The sequence below is a fragment of the Mauremys reevesii genome, linkage group 20, assembly GCF_016161935.1.
Source record: "Mauremys reevesii isolate NIE-2019 linkage group 20, ASM1616193v1, whole genome shotgun sequence".
NCBI lineage: Eukaryota > Metazoa > Chordata > Testudines > Geoemydidae > Mauremys > Mauremys reevesii.
In genome coordinates this window covers 2,991,063-3,009,464 of record NC_052642.1, presented here as the reverse complement: position 1 = coordinate 3,009,464, position 18,402 = coordinate 2,991,063, and the positions used below count along the sequence as shown (strand labels likewise).

The following is an 18,402-nucleotide window of genomic DNA, read 5'->3' as shown; positions in this document are numbered from 1 at the left end:
TTACATTTTTTTCCAGATCTCAATACAAATATTGGATAGCACTGGGTCAAGCACAGATCCCTGTGGAACCCCACTAGAAATGTCCCTTTGGATGATGAGTTCTCATTTACAATTAATAGATTATAAAGCAAGAAGGGTCCAGTGATCACCTAATCTGACCCCCTGCATAGCATAGGCCAAAAACTCCCTTGAATGAATTCCTGTTTGAATAAAGCAGATCTTTAGAAAAAACATCCAATCTTGATTTTAAAATTGCCAGTGACGGAGAATCTACCACAATCCTTGGTAAATTGTTCTAAAGGTTAATTACTGACTGTTAAAATGTTGAACCTTATTTCCTGTCTGAATTTGTCTGACTTCAGCTTCCAGCCATTGGATCTTATTATACCTTTGTTGGTTAGATTGAAGAGCCCAGTATCAAATATTTGTTCCCCCCAGTAGGTACTTATAGACTGTGATTAAGTCACCCCTTAGTCTTCTTTTTTTAAGTTAATAGATTGAGTTTCTTGAGTATATCACTGTAAGCCACATTTTCTAATCCTTTAATCACTCCTGTGGGTCTTCTCTGAACCCTCTCCAATTTATCAACATCCTTCATGAATTGTGGGAACCAGAACTGGACACAGGATTCCAGCAGTGGTCGCACCAGTGGCAAATGCAGAGGTAAAATAACATTCCTATTCCTACTCAAGATTCCCTGGTTTATACATCTGAAGATCATATTAGCCCTTTTGGTCATGGCATCACACCGAGAGGTCATGTTCAGCTGATTATCCACCATGACCTCCAGATCTTTTTCAGAGTCCCTGCTTCCCAGGATAGAGCCCTCCATCCAGTAAGTATGGCCTGCATTTTTTGTTGCTAGATGTTGGCTGTATTAAAAGGCATATTGTTTGCTTGTGCCCAGTTTACCAAGCACTCCAGATTGCTATGTATCAATGACCTCTCCTCATCATTATTTACCACTCATCCAGTCTTTATGCCATCTGCAAACTTTATCAGTGATGATTTTATGTTTCCTTCCAGGTCATTGATAAAATGTTAAATTGCATAGAGTCAAGAACTGACCCATGTGGAACCCCACTGGAAAGACACTTGCTAGATTACACTTCCCTATTTACAATTACATTTTGAGATCTATAAATTAGCCAGTTTTTAATCCATTTAATGTATGCCACATTGATTCTGTATCATGCTAGTTTATTAAGCAAAATGAACAGCACCGATCACACGCCTTACAGAAGTTTAAATATATTACATCAAGTTACCTCTATTACCCCTTTCAGTTACTTCTTGAGATCTATCAGTTAGCCAGTTTTTAATCCATTTAGTATGTGCTGATTTTTTTTAAATCAGTATGTTGTGCAGTGTTTACAAAAGTCTGAATATATGATGTCAAAAATTACCTTTATCAAACTAGTTTTAGTACATTGGTTGCAACAATACATTTTTTTGTATACCCAAGCTCTTTTAATAGCCAGTAGGGACATAACCATCACTTTATGGCTTCAGTAACCCATGTGCATCAGACTCAAAGGTAATTAACCCTTTAGTTACTGGTGCAAAGCACATATTTAATATACAGCACAGGCAATGACAATAAAAACTTCCCCACAATGCATTTTCAATGTGCCTCATCTTTGACTTAAACAGGCCTCCTCTGGGGAAGGAAGGGTGGCTAAGTCTCCACTCCCGTTCAGTCCTTGGCTTCTTTGCTGCAGATGTCAAGAAGGTTGCCAAATGGCACCAATTTTGTGATGTGGAATGTCCACTAAGATCTTAACTGAGATTATTAAACTGTCATGTGGGTCTCTCCCTATATGTCTGTCAGATGGTGACAGCTCTCAATCACTTCTAGCCTTGCATGGATTCAGACTGTGAAGTGTGAAGTAGAAGGCTCTGTATCCCATTTCCAGTCCCTGAACTTCCAAGTCCCTTTGCAAATCCATATCTAATTTGCTTTGTCTACTGTTGGCCCCAGGTCGTTGTTCGCCATTACGGGGTCCTGGATTTCATCCCTTTAGAATATCTGGGTTTTTCTATTTCCTCCTTGTTGTGTTGGTGAAAGCTCAGTCAGACAGTTTGGATCACTAGGCAATGCATTTAGGCCTTGCATTCTGCTGCTAGAAGTCTACTGATGTGCTTCCAGCTCCTTGCCTAAATGAATATTACAGTAATTCATGTAACTGAGAGCAACAGACTCCTCCCCTTTCCCAAACATCACTTCTGCCATGTGGCTCAGAAATTCAGGAGCCAGCATGGCCTTTTGGGTGCTGGAATACTCTTTCTGGTTCATCAATCATAGAACCATAGAATCACAGAAATGTAGGGTTGGAAGGGACATTAAGTGGCAGGACCAAGTATATCTAGACCATCCCAGGCAGGTGTTTGGCTGACCTGTTCTTAAAAACCTCCAGTAACAGGGATTTTACAACCTCCCTTAGAAGCTACCTTTATAGTTGGAAAGTTTTTCCTAATATCGAACTTAAATCTCCCTTGCTGAAGATTAAGTGCACTACTTCTTGTTCTATCTTCAGTGGACATGGAGAACAATTGATCCCTTTTCTCTTTATAACAGCCCTTAACATATTGGAAGACTGTTATCAGGTCCCCTCCCCCACTTCAGTATTCTTTTCTGAAGAATAAACATGCCCAGTTTTTTTTTAACCTTTCTCCATAGGTCATAGATTGTTAGGGACCTCAAGAGATCATCTAATCTAACCCCCTGCTCAAAGGGGAACCAATCCCCAAATGGCCCCCTTAAGGATTGAACTCACAATGCTGGTTTTAGCCAGCTAATGCTCAAACTACTGAACTATCCCTCCCCCTCAAGGGTCAGGTTTCTAAACCTTTTATCTCCAGTCCACTTCTGCCTCAGGTCGCCTGAGTACCTTTGGACACATTCAATAGGGGTCCAGTGTTGTCACCCATACTCATACTGAGTAATACCTTACTCCAGAAGTACCCCATTGAAATCAGTGGAGTAAAGAATGGAGCCAGTGTGAGTGATAGACTGAGACCTCCGTGAGTGACATGCCATTGCTATCTACCTGCCCCATCTTCCTTGTACCCCTAAGTAATTCTGACCACCAGCAATGGTGCAACATCCCCTTGGAGGCTGCTAGTTTGTGTTCTGGAAGATTGGTGCTCTGGCCCTCTTTCTGGCATTGCAGCTCCTTCAGCTCTGTGCCAGGTGCACATGACTTCCAACAGGTGCATGTGCTTGAACTAGTGCTTCAAGTGCAAACTGATCTAAAGTTAACTCCAGCTCCTGGCTGGGAATGAGGAGAACTGGAGGCACCAGTGGAAAAAGGCCTTATCTCTAGCTTGCTGTGCTGCTGTCTTCGTCACTGGATGCCACGCTGCAGGATCTGCACTGCTCACCTACCTATGGGCCATGCTGCTCTGGCTTGTCATCCAGCTGGTGATTCTGTTGGGACTTCATAGGTCAAGGAAGGAGAATGACTAGCTGGGGATACAAACCAGGAAGGGGGAGTCAACTACTAAGGGCCTGTGGAAAGCAGGTGCTTGGAAAAAACATGCTTGTTGCTCCAAAAGGCAAAGTTCCAAAGAGCTTAAATGGCTGTGACTGCAACAGTGTTTCTTGCTTCCTGTGAGTCTTTCTGCAGTAGCAGCAGTTCTGCATAGTCGTCGCTTGAGAACACTCTGCGGTCAGACTGCTGGAGTGTCACTGGGTGGGACAGCTACACACGTTATCTTTCTAGCAGCTACGGCTCTTCCTGTGGTTGAACCCACGTGGGTAGGATGGGGTTAAAAGCAGGCTCACTCTTTGGTGGGGGTGTCCATTCCTCCTGAGACACCATGAGTGCAACATGCTGCACCCTGAGCAGCAGCAGCAGAGGCAGCGGGTAGACAATTGACAGTATTGTATTGTGGTTTTTACCCTGTACAGCTCATCATACACGAGGCGGAATTTGGTAATGTATTTAGAACTCTCCTGATGACCCTATCCACTCCCTGGGCAGTGATGCTGCAGCTTCACAGGGGAAGGTCTGCCTTTCTGGGTGCTGCTCAGAGTCCAGAGACTAGCCCTTGTAAGGGGTGTGTAAAGTGCGTGACTGTCTGTGTGTGCGGGAGTGTCCGTGTATGTGCGTTTGCAGAGAGAATGAGCACACCAGAGAGTGGCGACTGGGGAGCACCAATCAAGTGCAGTGTCTGGGTTGCGTCTGCTCACTTACCCTTTAACTGTCAATTGTTCCCCCTGAAAGAGGCCACTTCAGTGCCCAGTTTCTGAGACCCAGATGTGAGGCAGTTGGACAGCACCTGACCAGGTAAGAAAGACCCCCCCCCCAGAGGCAGAGGCTGGCAGGCTCCCTGCCGAAGCTCCGAAAGGCTTTATTTAAGCTAATGCTGTGAGCAGGTGGAATGGGGCCTGCCTAGGTGCTGCCAGGAGCAGGGGCCTGCCTGGGTTGCCATGTGCCTACCAGAAGCTGCCTGGGTAGATGTGTGCCACTGGGGACTGCCTGGATGGCCATGTGCTTGCCAGGAGCTGGGGCTGCCTCGTGGTCATGTGCCCGTTGGGTGCTGGGACTCAGGGGGCTCTTGGCTGCACTTATCCGATGTGCCTTCTTTGGTCTCGTTTAGACTGTGGAAAGGGGAGGATGGGCCCAGGGAGCAGGCAGCGAGGGCGGAAGTGTCAAAAGCAGAAGTGCAGAGTTCTGTCAGTGACTGTTGGAGACAGGGGTCCTAGAACCAGGGCGGAGCTGGCAGCTGGGGCTAGCCAGCACCCATGTCCCTGCCTAGGGCTCTTAATGCAGGTGGATCCGTGAGTGAGGCTCAGCAAGGGGGTTTCCCAGCAGCAGGGACCTGGTAACAAGCTCTTTGGAGGCAGGATATTTCCCCTGAATTGACAAGGCAGAGTCTGTAGTGAAGTTAGTTCTGTCCCACGGTCGTTAGGAACCCGGAGTGGGGGCGGAGGAGGGAGGCTGTCTGGCTGCGTGTCCCAGGGTTAGGAACCCGGAGTGGGGGCGGAGGAGGGAGGCTGTCTGGCTGTGTGACCCATCATTAGGAACCCGGAGTGGGAGAGGAGGAGGGAGGCTGTCTGGCTGTGTGTCCCAGGGTTTGGAACCCGGAGTGGGGGCGGAGGAGGGAGGCTGTCTGGCTGCGTGTCCCATCGTTAGGAACCCGGAGTGGGGGCGGAGGAGGGAGGCTGTCTGGCTGCGTGTCCCAGGGTTAGGAACCCGGAGTGGGGGCGGAGGAGGGAGGCTGTCTGGCTGTGTGACCCAGGGTTAGGAACCCGGAGTGGGGGCGGAGGAGGGAGGCTGTCTGGCTGTGTGACCCATCATTAGGAACCCGGAGTGGGAGAGGAGGAGGGAGGCTGTCTGGCTGCGTGTCCCAGGGTTAGGAACCCGGAGTGGGGGAGGAGGAGGGAGGCTGTCTGGCTGCGTGTCCCAGGGTTAGGAACCCGGAGTGGGGGAGGAGGAGGGAGGCTGTCTGGCTGTGTGACCCATCATTAGGAACCCGGAGTGGGAGAGGAGGAGGGAGGCTGTCTGGCTGCGTGTCCCAGGGTTAGGAACCCGGAGTGGGGGAGGAGGAGGGAGGCTGTCTGGCTGTTCCCCCACTGCTTGCTTCCAAAGCTCCTGCTCCAAGAGGATGCTGTGTCTTTTTCCCTGGCTTCAGTTTCTGGGTTTGGTGCACTAGGGCCTATCTCCACATCAATCAGTTTGCTAATAAAGGAATTTCCCATTGTTGCCCCCTAGAGTAAGGGCTGCCTGGGGAAAAGGCCATCAATGAATCAGCAGAGCCTCAGCCACACTAGCTTTTTGGGGGATATTTCCTCACATGCAGGCAGAGCCCTGGTTGGAGCAATAGTGGGAGCAGGTGCAGGGCAGGCTCCAGGTCTCTTGGAAGGCCCCTCATTCCTCCCCTCCATGTAGCGGGCAGCTACTCTGACGACCATGTGGTTAAAAGGCTTCTGGGAAGTTTACGTGGGGCACAAACCCACGTTCCCACAACCTGCTGAGCTGACTTGGAGTTTGCATCAGCGGGAAAAGGTTTTGAAAATAGCCTTTTGCAGTCACAGCACATGACGGGCTGGGATGGGGCACAGGGCAGAGTCTCCTTTGGCTGGAACTGGGAGAGTGAGGGACCAGGATGGGGGGTGGGTTAGTCTCCTGTGACCAAGAATATCTTGATTCCTATGGGAGAATAGTTAGCCCTGGGGACAGCAGCCTCATAGGCCTGTTGCTCCATTATAAAACCCAGCTGCCAACTGGAAGCAGCTGTAAATCTGCCCTTGTGATGACCACAGGGTCTGTTTTCCTGTCTGAGTGGGAGATGGGTCCTGGCTGCCACTCAGGGCCTTTCTAAGGACCTGCTGGAGGAAGAGAGCCTGTGATCGGGTGAAGAGGAGCTGCACGGCGATTGAGAGACAGTGCAGTCACCCATAAAGTAGAAAGCACTACTAAACAGCACTGCAGGGTGTAGTGTTTCCTACTTTATGGATGAGTGTACTGTGGGCTACGGAGAAGAGAGCACTGCAGTCACCAGGACACGCGACAGCCTGCACCCACCGCTGGAACGGATTGCTGCAGCCACGCCATCATGGATTGGGAAGCCCTGCGAGCACTTGGGCTGCTGGGCTGAGCTGTGTGTGGTGCTGGGCGCTGCCACTGCCTGGAGCCTGTGTTAATAGTGCCCCAGAGTCCATGCTTAGCTCCTGAATCTTTCCACACAGTCACTTTTCCTTCCACTCCTTAAATATGGAGAGTTTGATCAGCTACAACTACTACCACTGGCAGAGATGGGAGTGCACTGGAAGTGCTAGGGGAAGGGTAATCAGTTTCCTATGGAGTGGGGGGGAAGGTGAGGTGCACCCTTGTACACACCAGGCTCCATGAGTGAAGTGTTGCTGATGGGTTAGATCTAGGCAGACTTTAAAGATGTGAGCATAGGTGCTGCAGCTCCTAGGGAGCCCAGGCAGGCTTTTGTGGGCCCAGAGCCACATCCTTCTGCTTTGAAAAATGTTTTTCTTGCCCCTATTACAGTGTGACAGACCGATGCCTGGCTGCAATGGCGGGACACAGGCAACACACAATGTACTGCCAAGCGCAGAAAGCAGAGCAATGTGTTTCCTCTGCTCTGAGCTACAGCAGCCTGCAGCGTTAGTATAACTGCTCAGGGCATACGCTGCAGACTCCAGTGCAGTGTGTAAGCTGATTGGGTCTCTTTAAGGTCGTGTTTGATGTGCCTTTTGAATTGTTTTGAATTGTTTCATTATGATGTACAGTGCTGGGATAGGCGGGGGTTAATCAATAAAATGTTTTATTATTTTTTGTAGACTTTTTTTGCTATATTTGTATAAAGCACAAAGCCAAGTAAGATACTTACCAGCATCAGTTCAGACACAAACGCTTGGGAATCTACCACGCAGGCAGGCACTGTGCCCCAGCTTGCACTATAAAGGGTCCAGTGCTTACTTGCTATTATCGAGTGTGGGCAGTCACTCTAGAGTTAAAGTTGCAACTGAGTTTCCATAGAAGCCTGATTTTACTCCCTTTCTCTATGTCGCCAGTGAAAGGATTCTGGGCTCAGCCCTAATTAGGTTAAGTCTGGGGCAGAATGTTATTTTTAACCAAATTTGAAGTGAATTGGGCAATGGGCTCCTCAGTGAGGACATCCTCCAGTGAGTGTTCTCCACAGGCTATTTTGCAAGAGAGTTGAAAGAAAGAGAGAGATACGAAGTGGTTCACAGGTCCCTGCTGCCCCCTCTACCTGCACACCCCCATGCACACCTAGAGCTCCTTGGGAGCCCTGGCTGGTCTATACTGAATGGAAGCTGCTGTCACGGTCTGCTCAGAGCTGCTCTTCTACCAAGAAGCCAGAGCGGAGTGTGGGAGAGTGGGGGAGTGGGGCATTCTGTGAGTGTGTTACTTTTCAAACCCTAGGGATGTGCCCCAAGAACTGTCTAGGCCTTGTCCTCTCTGGGTTTTATTCTGAGAACCTGCTCTGCTGATGACATCCCTGGGAGAATGACTCTTCTGCCACTTTTTTCAGAGTAGCAGCCGTGTTAGTCTAAAAAAAAAAAAAAAAAGGTGTGTGAAGACTAACTTATTTATTTAATTTATTTAAGCATGAAGCTCAGCTGAGCTCTTGCTCACTTCTTGTGAGCTTTAGCTAGCTCTCATGCTTAAATAAATTTGTTAGTCTTTAAGGTGCCACAAGTACTCCTGTTTTTCTTCTGCCACTGTCACTATTTGGAATACAGTCTTGATTGCTCTGTATTAGACACATAAGACTAGAGCCACAAAGGGATTTAGAGTCCCGACTGTTACTTTAGCCACCTAAGTCCAAAATTTAAATCGTAAAAGCCCCAGTTCAGCTGTTGCCTAACCCTGTAGGCACCTATATTTCCAGCAGTAAAATCCCCTAAAAATTCATTGGGCCAGACAGCAAGAGTGACTGTAGCCCAGTAGTTAGGGGACTCATGTGGGAGATTCAAATTCCACTCTCTGCTCCAATGACTTGTATTTTATACAAAGTGGAATGGCCTCCACAAGAGGGATTCCCCCCCAAACACCCCATAGCCAGGGCTGGCACATGGGAGAGCTGGGTTCAAACCTCAGGCAAAGTGGAAATTTGAACCTAGGTTTCCTACATGCCAGCCAAGAGCTTAACCTACTGGGTTTCAGGGTGTCAGTGCCTCAACAATCTGGAGTTTTCTTGAGAAAGGGCTGAGCTGGCTTAGGGCTAAGCTCCAGGAGTGTGCTTGTGGCTGTGAATCTGGCCCTCTCCCTCTGACCCAGACTTAGGTGCCAAAGTCCCTTCGAGGGGCAGGGCTTATGCCCACCCTTCTCAGCATTTTCTACTGGCTAGTTTAGACAGCTCCTTTCTCAACCCACTGGCTTTTGTGACTCCCATTCGTAGGTGCCTAACTCTCCCCTTGTGTTGTGTAGGCACCTGGGCACCTAAACTGGAGGCTGTGGGTTCAAATAGGCAGCAGGGCACCCAGGGGCGGCTCTAGCAATTTGGCCGCCCCAAGCAGTCATGCCTGCGGGAGGTGCACCGGCCGCGGGACTAGCGAACCAACCGCAGTCATGCCTGCGGGAGGTCCACTGGAGCCGCGGGATGAGCGCCCCCTCCGCAGTCATGCCTGCGGGAGGTCCACTGCTCCCGGGGCTCCGGTGGACCTCCAGCAGGCATGACTGCGGAAGGTCCACCGGACCCGCCTGCCGCCCTTCCGGGAAAATGCCGCCCCACGTGCGCGCTTGGCGCGCTGGGATCTGGAGCCGGCCCTGAGGGCATCTAACTGTTTGGTGTTCCAATTCTCAAACGCAGCCACCGTGGGTGCATGTGGCCGCCAGGGGCTTTTCATGTGGCCACAGCTTCCTGGGAGGGGGGCAAAGCATGTTAACAAACATCACTTTTCACAGAAACAGACTTACTAGCTAGCAAGTCTTTTTAAAAAAGCAACCAAAAAAGCGAAAGAAACAACAACAACAAAAACAAGACCATGCCAAGCATGTTATTTGTTTCTCTTCTGTTTAGGTCCGGTAAAGAATAGAAACAACTGTATATTAATTTTATTATTGAGGCTGTGGTAAAAATCTACATAAATAAAATACAATGATTTGGACATGTCTATTGCATATTTATTTGTTTTTCCTAAAATTGATTAAGTATTTTAGGAAAAATTGTCAGGGCGGCCACCAGCAAGAGTTTTCTTGTGAGACCCCTGGTTTCAAAGACACTGCCAGCTTCCTGAAGTCCGGCCTACAATATGGTGCTCAATGTTGTTGATGCTGCATCAGAATTGTGAACAGGGAACGAAAAGACCTGACTTCTGGATCTTGCAGGGGAAGCACTGACAGGGTTCACAGAGAATGTGAGTGTTACAGCCCCTTCTATGGAGTTTTTAGCTCAAGCTGTAGCAACTCATGTCTTCAGCTCTGAAGGGCTCTAGTTCAGTCCCTGCTATGTTGGTTAACATGGTGGCTGTCACACCACACAAGCATGGATGGGTGGAGGGGAAACCGCAGTCCCCAGCAGGGCCCTCAACTGGCAGTCCCATGTCCAGGAACACTAACTGCAGCTGGGAAAGTGAAAAGGTGGATAGGGCATTTTGGGAGGTTACGTGCACAGTGCTCGAGGGACAGGGCAGAAAACTTTCATCTCTACAAGGGCAAAGGAACATGCAGCACCATCCTAGCAGTGAAACAGTGATATGACGAGTGCCTGAGGTGCAGCAAGCAGCCCCTGCAGTGTGGAATGGTGCAGCCTTTCACCAAGCCACTCGGTTTATACATGGTGGTTTGGATCATTTGACAGCAGTGGCTGGCACCTGCTTGTGTGGGAAGCAGATGGGCCCAGTGTGGGAGGCCTTCTCTGACACACCCACTGCCTCACATGTTGCCCAGTAGCTGAGGCAGCAGCACTGCCCCTAGACCTTGCCTATAATGTTATGTCTACATTGGAGCTGGAGGTGTAATTTCCAGCTCCAGGAGACAGGCCCATGCTAGCTCTGATCAAATAGGCAGTCTAAAAATAGAGTGAGGCGGGAGCAGCTAGCCACTCCCAAGTGTGTGCCTGTGGTCTCGGATAGGATCATAGCTGGGGCAGCTAGCTGCTCGTGACACCGCAGCCACACTCATAGGCGGCAGGTTATATATGTGTGCAGTGCCTGGGCTCCAGGAATATTCAGGGCTGGGTGCCCTGCTCCAGCAATATTTGGAGCTGGGTCTCTCCCCCGGCCCTGCCTGGATCGGGCCCCGGCCCCCCGCAGGCCTTCCCCCCCGCCGCGTCCCTGCCTGGAGCAGGTCCCAGCCCCCGCCTGCCACCCCTCCCCCTGCGTGTCCGTCTCCCCGCCCCCACCCCCACCCCCGCCGCGTCCCTGCCTGACAAAAAGCAGCGTGGCGCCTCTCCCCTGCCTGCTCTGTGCTGCGGGCAGAACTGCTGTCTGCTGCCCCAGGGTCCTAGTGCCTGCCCATCCCTAATGGCAAGGCAGGCTACCCTTACCCTGCCCTTCCGCCCCTCGCCCTGAGCCTCCCCAACGCCCCAAACCCTCATCCTCAGCCAGAGCCCTCATCCCCCCGCACCCTAATCCTCATCCCCAGCCACAGCCCTCATCCCCCCCGCACCCTGATCCTCATCCCCAGCCAGAGCCCTCATCCCCCCGCACCCTGATCCTCAACCCCAGCTGGAGCCCTCATCCCCCCGCACCCTAATCCTCAGCCCCAGCCCTGAGCCCTCATCCCCCCGCACCCTAATCCTCATCCCCAGCCCCAACCCTCATCCCCCGCCAGAGCCCTCATCCCCCCGCACCCTAATCCTCATCCCCAGCCAGAGCCCTCATCCCCCCGCACCCTGATCCTCATCCCCAGCCAGAGCCCTCATCCCCCCGCACCCTGATCCTCATCCCCAGCCAGAGCCCTCACCCCCCCGCACCCTAATCCTCAGCCCCAGCCAGAGCCCTCATCCTCCCGCACCCTAATCCTCATCCCCAGCCCTGAGCCCCCCCACACCATGAACCCCTCATCCTCAGCCCCACAGCCCTCACCCCTGCACTATCTCCTATCCCCAAACTCCCTCCCTGAGGGTGCACCCCTCACACCTTCCTATGTCCCCACCCCCAGCCCAGAGCCTACACCCAAACTCCATCGCAAAGCCTGCACCCTGCACCCCTCCTGCACCCTAATCCCCAGCCCAGGATCTGCACCCCAGACCTCCCCCACCCAGCTCCCTCCCAGAGCCTTAGGCAGGTGGGGGCGGAGTTTGGGGGTGGGTTCTGGGCACCATCAAAATTTCTACAAACTTGCCACCCATGGCCACACTGCTATTTTTAGCAGGCTAGTGAGCTCAGTGCTAGTGCAGGCATGTCTCCTTGATGTGGATGTTACACCTCCAATCCCAGCATAGTCATGTGGATGCTGAGGCCACAATGGAGGGATGCCGGGGCCTGGGGGCACAGAGATCAGAGGATTGGGAACTGCTGGCAGCAAGGGAACTGAGGTGAGGCGGGATGACCTGAGACAGCAGGTGTTAGACTCAGCCCCCTGAGCTCACTTTGAGGTGCTGCTGCCCACAGTTAGGAGCACACGAATGGATGGAGGAATGGGGGAAGGGAGGAGGATGTTGGATTTTATGTGGTGGTGCCAAATGCTGTGAGGGACGTGGGTGGAGGTGAGGGAAGGACACTGGGGCTGTGCCCTGCACCAGACTCACAAGCAGCATGCTGGAGTGTATATCTGTGTATACATCCAGGAGACTGCCAGACTATGACAAAGTGCATCTCTTTGGTTCATGATATCACAGCTGGCTCCTCAGGCCGTGTTCCAGGCAGCCCAGCCCCTCACACCTCGTGGGCCAGTGTGTCCACAGCCAGAGCTCATCTGTGGCTTGCATTTCCCCAGAGCACCATGTGCTGTGTTGAGTTTTACACAAAGCACAGGGCATGTGGCAATTTGTTGCAGAATCATCCAGCATTGCACAGATGTTGTCTCTGACACAGAAATGGGGAGGGGTCTCCCCACAGGGTAGTGAACTCAGTCTTGGAAGATGAGTCTGTGCACAACGGAACCCCTGTAACATTCCTGCCAATAGGCCCCCTTCACTCGCTTGCTATATGATCTGATAAACCCCCAGTTCCTGACTTGCAGGTCAAAGCAACCCTTGTTTTTCCAGTTTGCTCAGTCAATCCAACAGCAGGGCAAAGGTGGGAGAACCTACCAGGAGCTCCCCCAGCTCCAGACTCCAGCAGGGTGTGCACCACTATAAATGCTCCCTCCTGCCATGCAGGCTGAGAGAGGAGAGTCCCCATTCCCAGGAATGGAGCTTGTCCTTAGGAGCAGGGAGCTGCTGGAAGGAAGTGGGCAGGAAAACCCAGCCACTCCCCCCACCCCTGACCCTTACGTCAGCGCCCCCAGGTTTTGGAATTTGAACTTTTAGAATCTGCTGCATGATTGGACCAGGAATTCTGCAAGGATCCGCTCCATCCCCACCCTCTCCCCAGACCACTGGGCAGCAGTCCCAAGGAGAGGGCTCTGGGAGCATGTGCCTTGGGTGGCAGCTGCCGGAAGAACAGGCAATAATAATGGCAGCCAGGGTCAGAGTCTACTGAGCAAATAAAAGTAAAAACAAACCAAAAGGAAACAGGCAAAGAGGAAAACAACAGCACAAGTCAATGTAACTGAAAAATGAAATATGCAAGAGCAGGGGCTTCTAGACACACATTGTCTCTGCAAGCTGTGCACTGGTCTCTGCAACCACATGATCTTATCAGCCTTTCACTTCTCATCCCCTCCCTTCTCTCGCTGTTGTTTGTTAAAGCCACTTATTATGTCTTGTCTTAAAGCTGTCCAGGCAGGGCCTGTGCCTTACAACGTGTCTGTGCAGGGCCTGACAAAGGAGTCCTATTCCTGCTCAGGATCTCTGGGCATCACTGGAATAAAAATAATAAAAACCTGACAACAATTAGGCTGCTGTTGTGCTGAGACCACTACTCGTGGTGCTGACCGATATGTTATTTTTGTTTCCTTGCATTCCCCCATCTGTCTGAACCCATCTTTGTCTCTTATACTGAAGAGGGCCTCATCCTCCCTGATTGAACTAACCTCGTTATCTCTAGCCTGCTTCTTGCTTGCATATATATACCTGCCCCTGGAAATTTCCACTACATGCATCCGATGAAGTGGGTATTCACCCACGAAAGCTCATGCTCCAAAACGTCTGTTAGTCTATAAGGTGCCACAGGACCCTTTGCTGCTTTTACAGATCCAGACTAACACGGCTACCCCTCTGATATCTTATACTGTGAACTCTTTAGAAATAAGAACAGTCTCTTTGTTCTGTACAGCGTCTCGCACAATGGGGTCATGATCCACTGCTGAGATACCAAGGAACTACAATAATAATGTAACCCAAGTTAATGGGTCCGATGAAAGGGGGAACCACACTTGTTGCCAGGTAGATGAGAGATGGGGAAGACTGCAGTGTGATCATGTCGCCAAGAGTGTTGAGCCTCGTGACTGGGCAAACCCTGGGGGAAGGAAAGCTGACTAAGCCAGTCAGAGGGGGGATGAGAGGAGGACAGCTGTGCCTAAACAAGTGCGAGCGATTCCCCGACTGTCTCCCCTGCCTGAGGCGAGTGCGGGCAACCCCCTGACTGTCTCCTCTGCCTGAGGGGAGTGCGGGTGATCCCCCAACTGTCTCTCCTGCCTGAGGGGAGTGCGGGCAACCCCCCGACTGTCTCCCCTGCCTGAGGGGAGTGCGGGCGACTCCCTGACTGTCTCTCCTGCCTGAGGGGAGTGTGAGTGACCCCCTGATGGTCTTCACTGCCTGAGGGGAGTGCGGGCTATCCTCCGACTGTCTCCCCTGCCTGACGGAAGTGCGGGTGACCCCCTGACTGTCTCCTCTGCCTGAGGGAAGTGCGGGTGATCCCCCAACTGTCTCTCCTCCCTGAGGGGAGTGCGGGCAACCCCCCGACTGTCTCCCCTGCCTGAGGGGAGTGTGGGCGACCCCCTGAATGTTTCCCCTGCCTGAGGGAAGTGCGGGCAACCCCCCGACTGTCTCCCCTGCCTGAGGGGAGTGCAGGTGACTCCCTGACTGTCTCTCCTGCCTGAGGGGAGTGTGAGCGACCCTCTGATGGTCTCCCCTGCCTGAGGGGAGTGTGGGTGATCCCTCGACTGTCTCTTCTGCCTGAGGGGAGTGTGGGTGACCACTCCGACTGTCTCTCCTGCCTGTGGGGAGTGCGAGCAACTTCCTCACTGTCTCCCCTGCCTGAGGGAAGTGCAGGTGATCCCCCGACTGTCTCTCCTGCCTGAGGGGAGTGCAGGCGACCCCCTGACTGTCTCTCCTGCCTGAGGAAAGTGCGGGTGACCCCCTGACTGTCTCTCCTGCCCGAGGGGAGTGTGGGCGACCCCCCGACTGTCTCTCCTGCCTAAGGGGAGTGCAGGCGATCCTCCAACTGTCTCCTCTGACTGGGGGAAGTGCGGGCGACCCCCTGCCTGAGGGAAGTGTGGGTGATCCCCCGACTGTCTCTCCTGCCTGAGGGGAGTGCAGGCGACCCCCCGACTGTCTCCCCTGCCTGAGGGAAGTGCGGGTGATCCCCCAACTGTCTCTCCTCTGCCTGAGGGAAGTGCGGGTGACCCCCTGGTTATATCCTTGGGGGCAGCCGGTTTAGGAAGAAATCACTTGAGGCCAGACAGCAGACAGCTAACAAAACTACCATTCTATTTACAGACACAGAGCTCACCCAACCGGCCGGAACAGGCTGGGCTATCCCCTAATGATCTAACTCAGTTGCCATAGCAACAAAAACCATGACAACCAAATGCACAACACCCCTGACTGTCTCCCCTGCCTGAGGGGAGTGTGGGTGATCCCCCGACTGTCTCCCCTGCCTGAGGGAATTGCGGGTGATCCCCCAACTGTCTCTCCTGCCTGAAGGGAGTGCGGGCGACTCCTGGACTCTCTCTCTCCTGCCTGAGGGGAATGCGGGCGATCCCCTGACTGTCTCCCCCACCTGAGGGGAGTGCGGGCGACCCCCCCTACTGTCTCCCTTGCCTGAGGGGAATACAGACGATCCCCCGACTGTCTCCTCTGACTGAGGGAAGTGCAGACGACCCCCATCTCCCCTGCCTGAGGGGAGTGTGGGCGACCCCCGGACTGTCTCCCCTGCCTGAGGGGAGTGCGGGTGACCCCCTGACTGTCTCCCCTGCCTGAGGGGAGTGCGGGCGATCCCCCGACTGTCTCTCCTGCCTGAGGGGAGTGCGGGCGACCCCGACTGTCCCCCCTGTTTGAGGGGAGTGCGGGCAACTTCCTCACTGTCTTCCCTGCCTGAGGGGAGTGCAGACGACCCCCTGACTGTCCCCCCTGTTTGAGGGGAGTGCGGGCAACTTCCTCACTGTCTCCCCTGCCTGAGGGGAGCACGGACGATCCCCCGACTGTCTCTCCTGCCTGAGGGGAGTGTGGGCGATCCCCCAACTGTCTCCTCTGCCTGAGGAGAGTGTGGGTGACCCACTGACAGTCTCTCCCCCTGCTTGAGGGGAGTGTGGGTGATCCCCCAACTTTCTCTCCTGCCTGAGGGGAGTGCGGGCGACCCCCCGACTGTGTCCCCTGCTTGAGGGGAGTGCGGGCGATCCCCCCGACTGTCTCCCCCGGCCTGGGATGTTGCCTATATCGCCCTGAAAGGTGGTTTGCCAATCTATTCTGGGAGAGAGCCACTCATCTTAGAAACACTGAAGAGGCCCCCTATTCCATGGGGATTTTTCTCACTGAATCGCCTGTTGCTGCTGGAGATAGATTGGCCCCCTGAGCGAATTGGCATCCTAGTCACACCCAAGCACCTTCAGGCCTGCAATGCCTCATCAAGCTACATGGGTTCCTCCACATTCCAGAGCCCACTGGTGTGGAGTAAGCTGGACTCGTGAATCCAGGGAAATCCATGCTGGTGTTGTGCTAGTTGGGGGTTATATAGTGTTACTGATGTACCCACTCCAAATGCGTCTTCCCCGTCCCTTTGTATGCTTCCTCTATATTTTCCCTTGTAAATAAAGTGGACAGTTGCTGCTGGTTCATCCATTACAGAGGTGTCAGAAGCGTGTATGTACGAGGTTTCAGGCTACTCACAGGTGTAAGTACTGGGTCAGGGAGAGTTGAAACAACATAGGAGGGTAAGGTGCGTTCCTGATTCCCTTAAACAGTCAGGTGCAGGCGCCACCAGCTGGCAGCTAAGAACCCAGGCTGCTGACACCCACTGCAGCCAAAGCAGAGGGACACCGAGCAAGGGCTCCTGATGATTAGCTGCCCTTAGGGGTATGGTGAAACCTGTGAAACCCGCTTACAATAATAATAGCAAGTAGTGTCTCTGTGGGGCCATACCATGGGATTCAATTAGCTGTTTCACTCCTCTGCCATTGGAAGCTTTGCTGATAGATGCTTTGCTGATAGACTCATTCAGAGCAGCTCCTGGTACGTGGCCTTCAGGGACTTTGGGCCATGTTTTTCAAAGGTCTTTAGGCACCTGAAGATGCAGATAGGTGCCTAGTTGTATTTTCAAAAATGCTCAAGCAGAGAAGCAAACAATCAAAACTGGAGGGTGCTAAAGATGCTAGACCAGCATGTAAAATGCCAAGATATTGGGAAGAACAAATCAGAAACATCAGTGAACTGGAGGGCTCCAGGTCTCTGCACAGAACAATCTGCCTAGCAGAAACCCTCCACAGCGATGTGCAAAGCTAAAACTGACTCTCCCCAAATGCAGAATAGCGACTACAAGCTAGAGGTGGAAAGTGGGGACACAAAGCCTAGTCCAAATGAGAAGGGGAGAGACTGTGCAGTCACCATGCCAGAGGAGAGACTGAGAGGATAGACTCCTTTGTGCCACTGTCCCAAGTACAAGAGTGGGCAAGGGAGAGATTTTCTCAAACTATCAGGAGCCATAAAAGACAGGAATGAGGTGAAAGACCATTTGTGATCTTGGGAGATGGAGAGAGAAGGCAGAGATGGAACTAACCTATAGAATACAGAGTAATCTACCACTGAGTCAGAAATGGGCTCTCATCACAAGTGGACCCTGGTAATCAGTGCTAAATGCAGCATGTGATCCCATCCTTGGGGAGTCGTACATGGGACTGACAGAGACCCGAAGGGACTGGCATTTTTCTTACACTTTTTCAATACTTGTATAGCTTTGTCCTGCCCATAAAGTTTCATTGAATTGAATTGTATTTGAAATGTATAGGTGGACAAGATAGATACAAGGTCTGTCTGCTCTGCTATGTGATGTCTCTGAATAAGTGCTCAAAAATTGCAGTGACCTATTTTACTTCTGTGTTATACTGTGAGCTCCTGTCTAATTTGCAGTCCAGCGTCCCTCAGCTCTCTCTTCAGAACCCCAGCTTTCCAGGTTTCACCCTCTGAATTTCCTAATGTAGGGGGATTTCAAGCAGACCCCATACCTTTGGTTGGTGTGTGTGAATTGTGTAGCTAGCCTAGAAGACAGTGGTTTAGGGTGCGTTGATTAGTGCTGCTCTATGGTTGCCATAATTAGTACATGGGGTAGGCAGGAGTTTTAACTTGCCAGAGGGAAAAATGAGAAGCATCTGAATCTTCCCTCTGATTAGAGCCATCAACTTCATCAGTTTTATCAGGAGAGGCAGCTGAAGGCAGAGCTGTGCTGCTTCCTCCTGTAGGAACTGACCATTCATGCGGGAGCTGATCTGGGAATGCATTTTACTGACAACAGAGTAACTCCTGCTGTCATGCAGTGCATTCCCTGCTGGGTGATCTCTTTAAGGACTCTGTGTCCTGGACGCATTCTGTGCGGACTACCAGACTGGGCTGTGGAGCTGTGACTGCTGGTCCAGCTGAGGTCTCTGTATTATTGGACTGCAGTTGTGGTTACCCACACCAATCCCCCAGCTGTCAAAATGCAAAGCTGCCTCA

At 52.1% G+C, this 18,402-nt stretch overlaps 1 long non-coding RNA gene across 1 annotated transcript; it reads left to right on the top strand.

Moving 5' to 3' along the window:
- The first annotated feature begins 3,807 nt into the window (after window positions 1–3,807).
- Window positions 3,808–7,299, top strand: LOC120387585. The gene is made up of 2 exons (XR_005590240.1): window positions 3,808–4,292; window positions 7,008–7,299. It is a non-coding gene; the product is annotated as an uncharacterized LOC120387585 (long non-coding RNA).
- The last annotated feature ends 11,103 nt before the right edge of the window (window positions 7,300–18,402 follow it).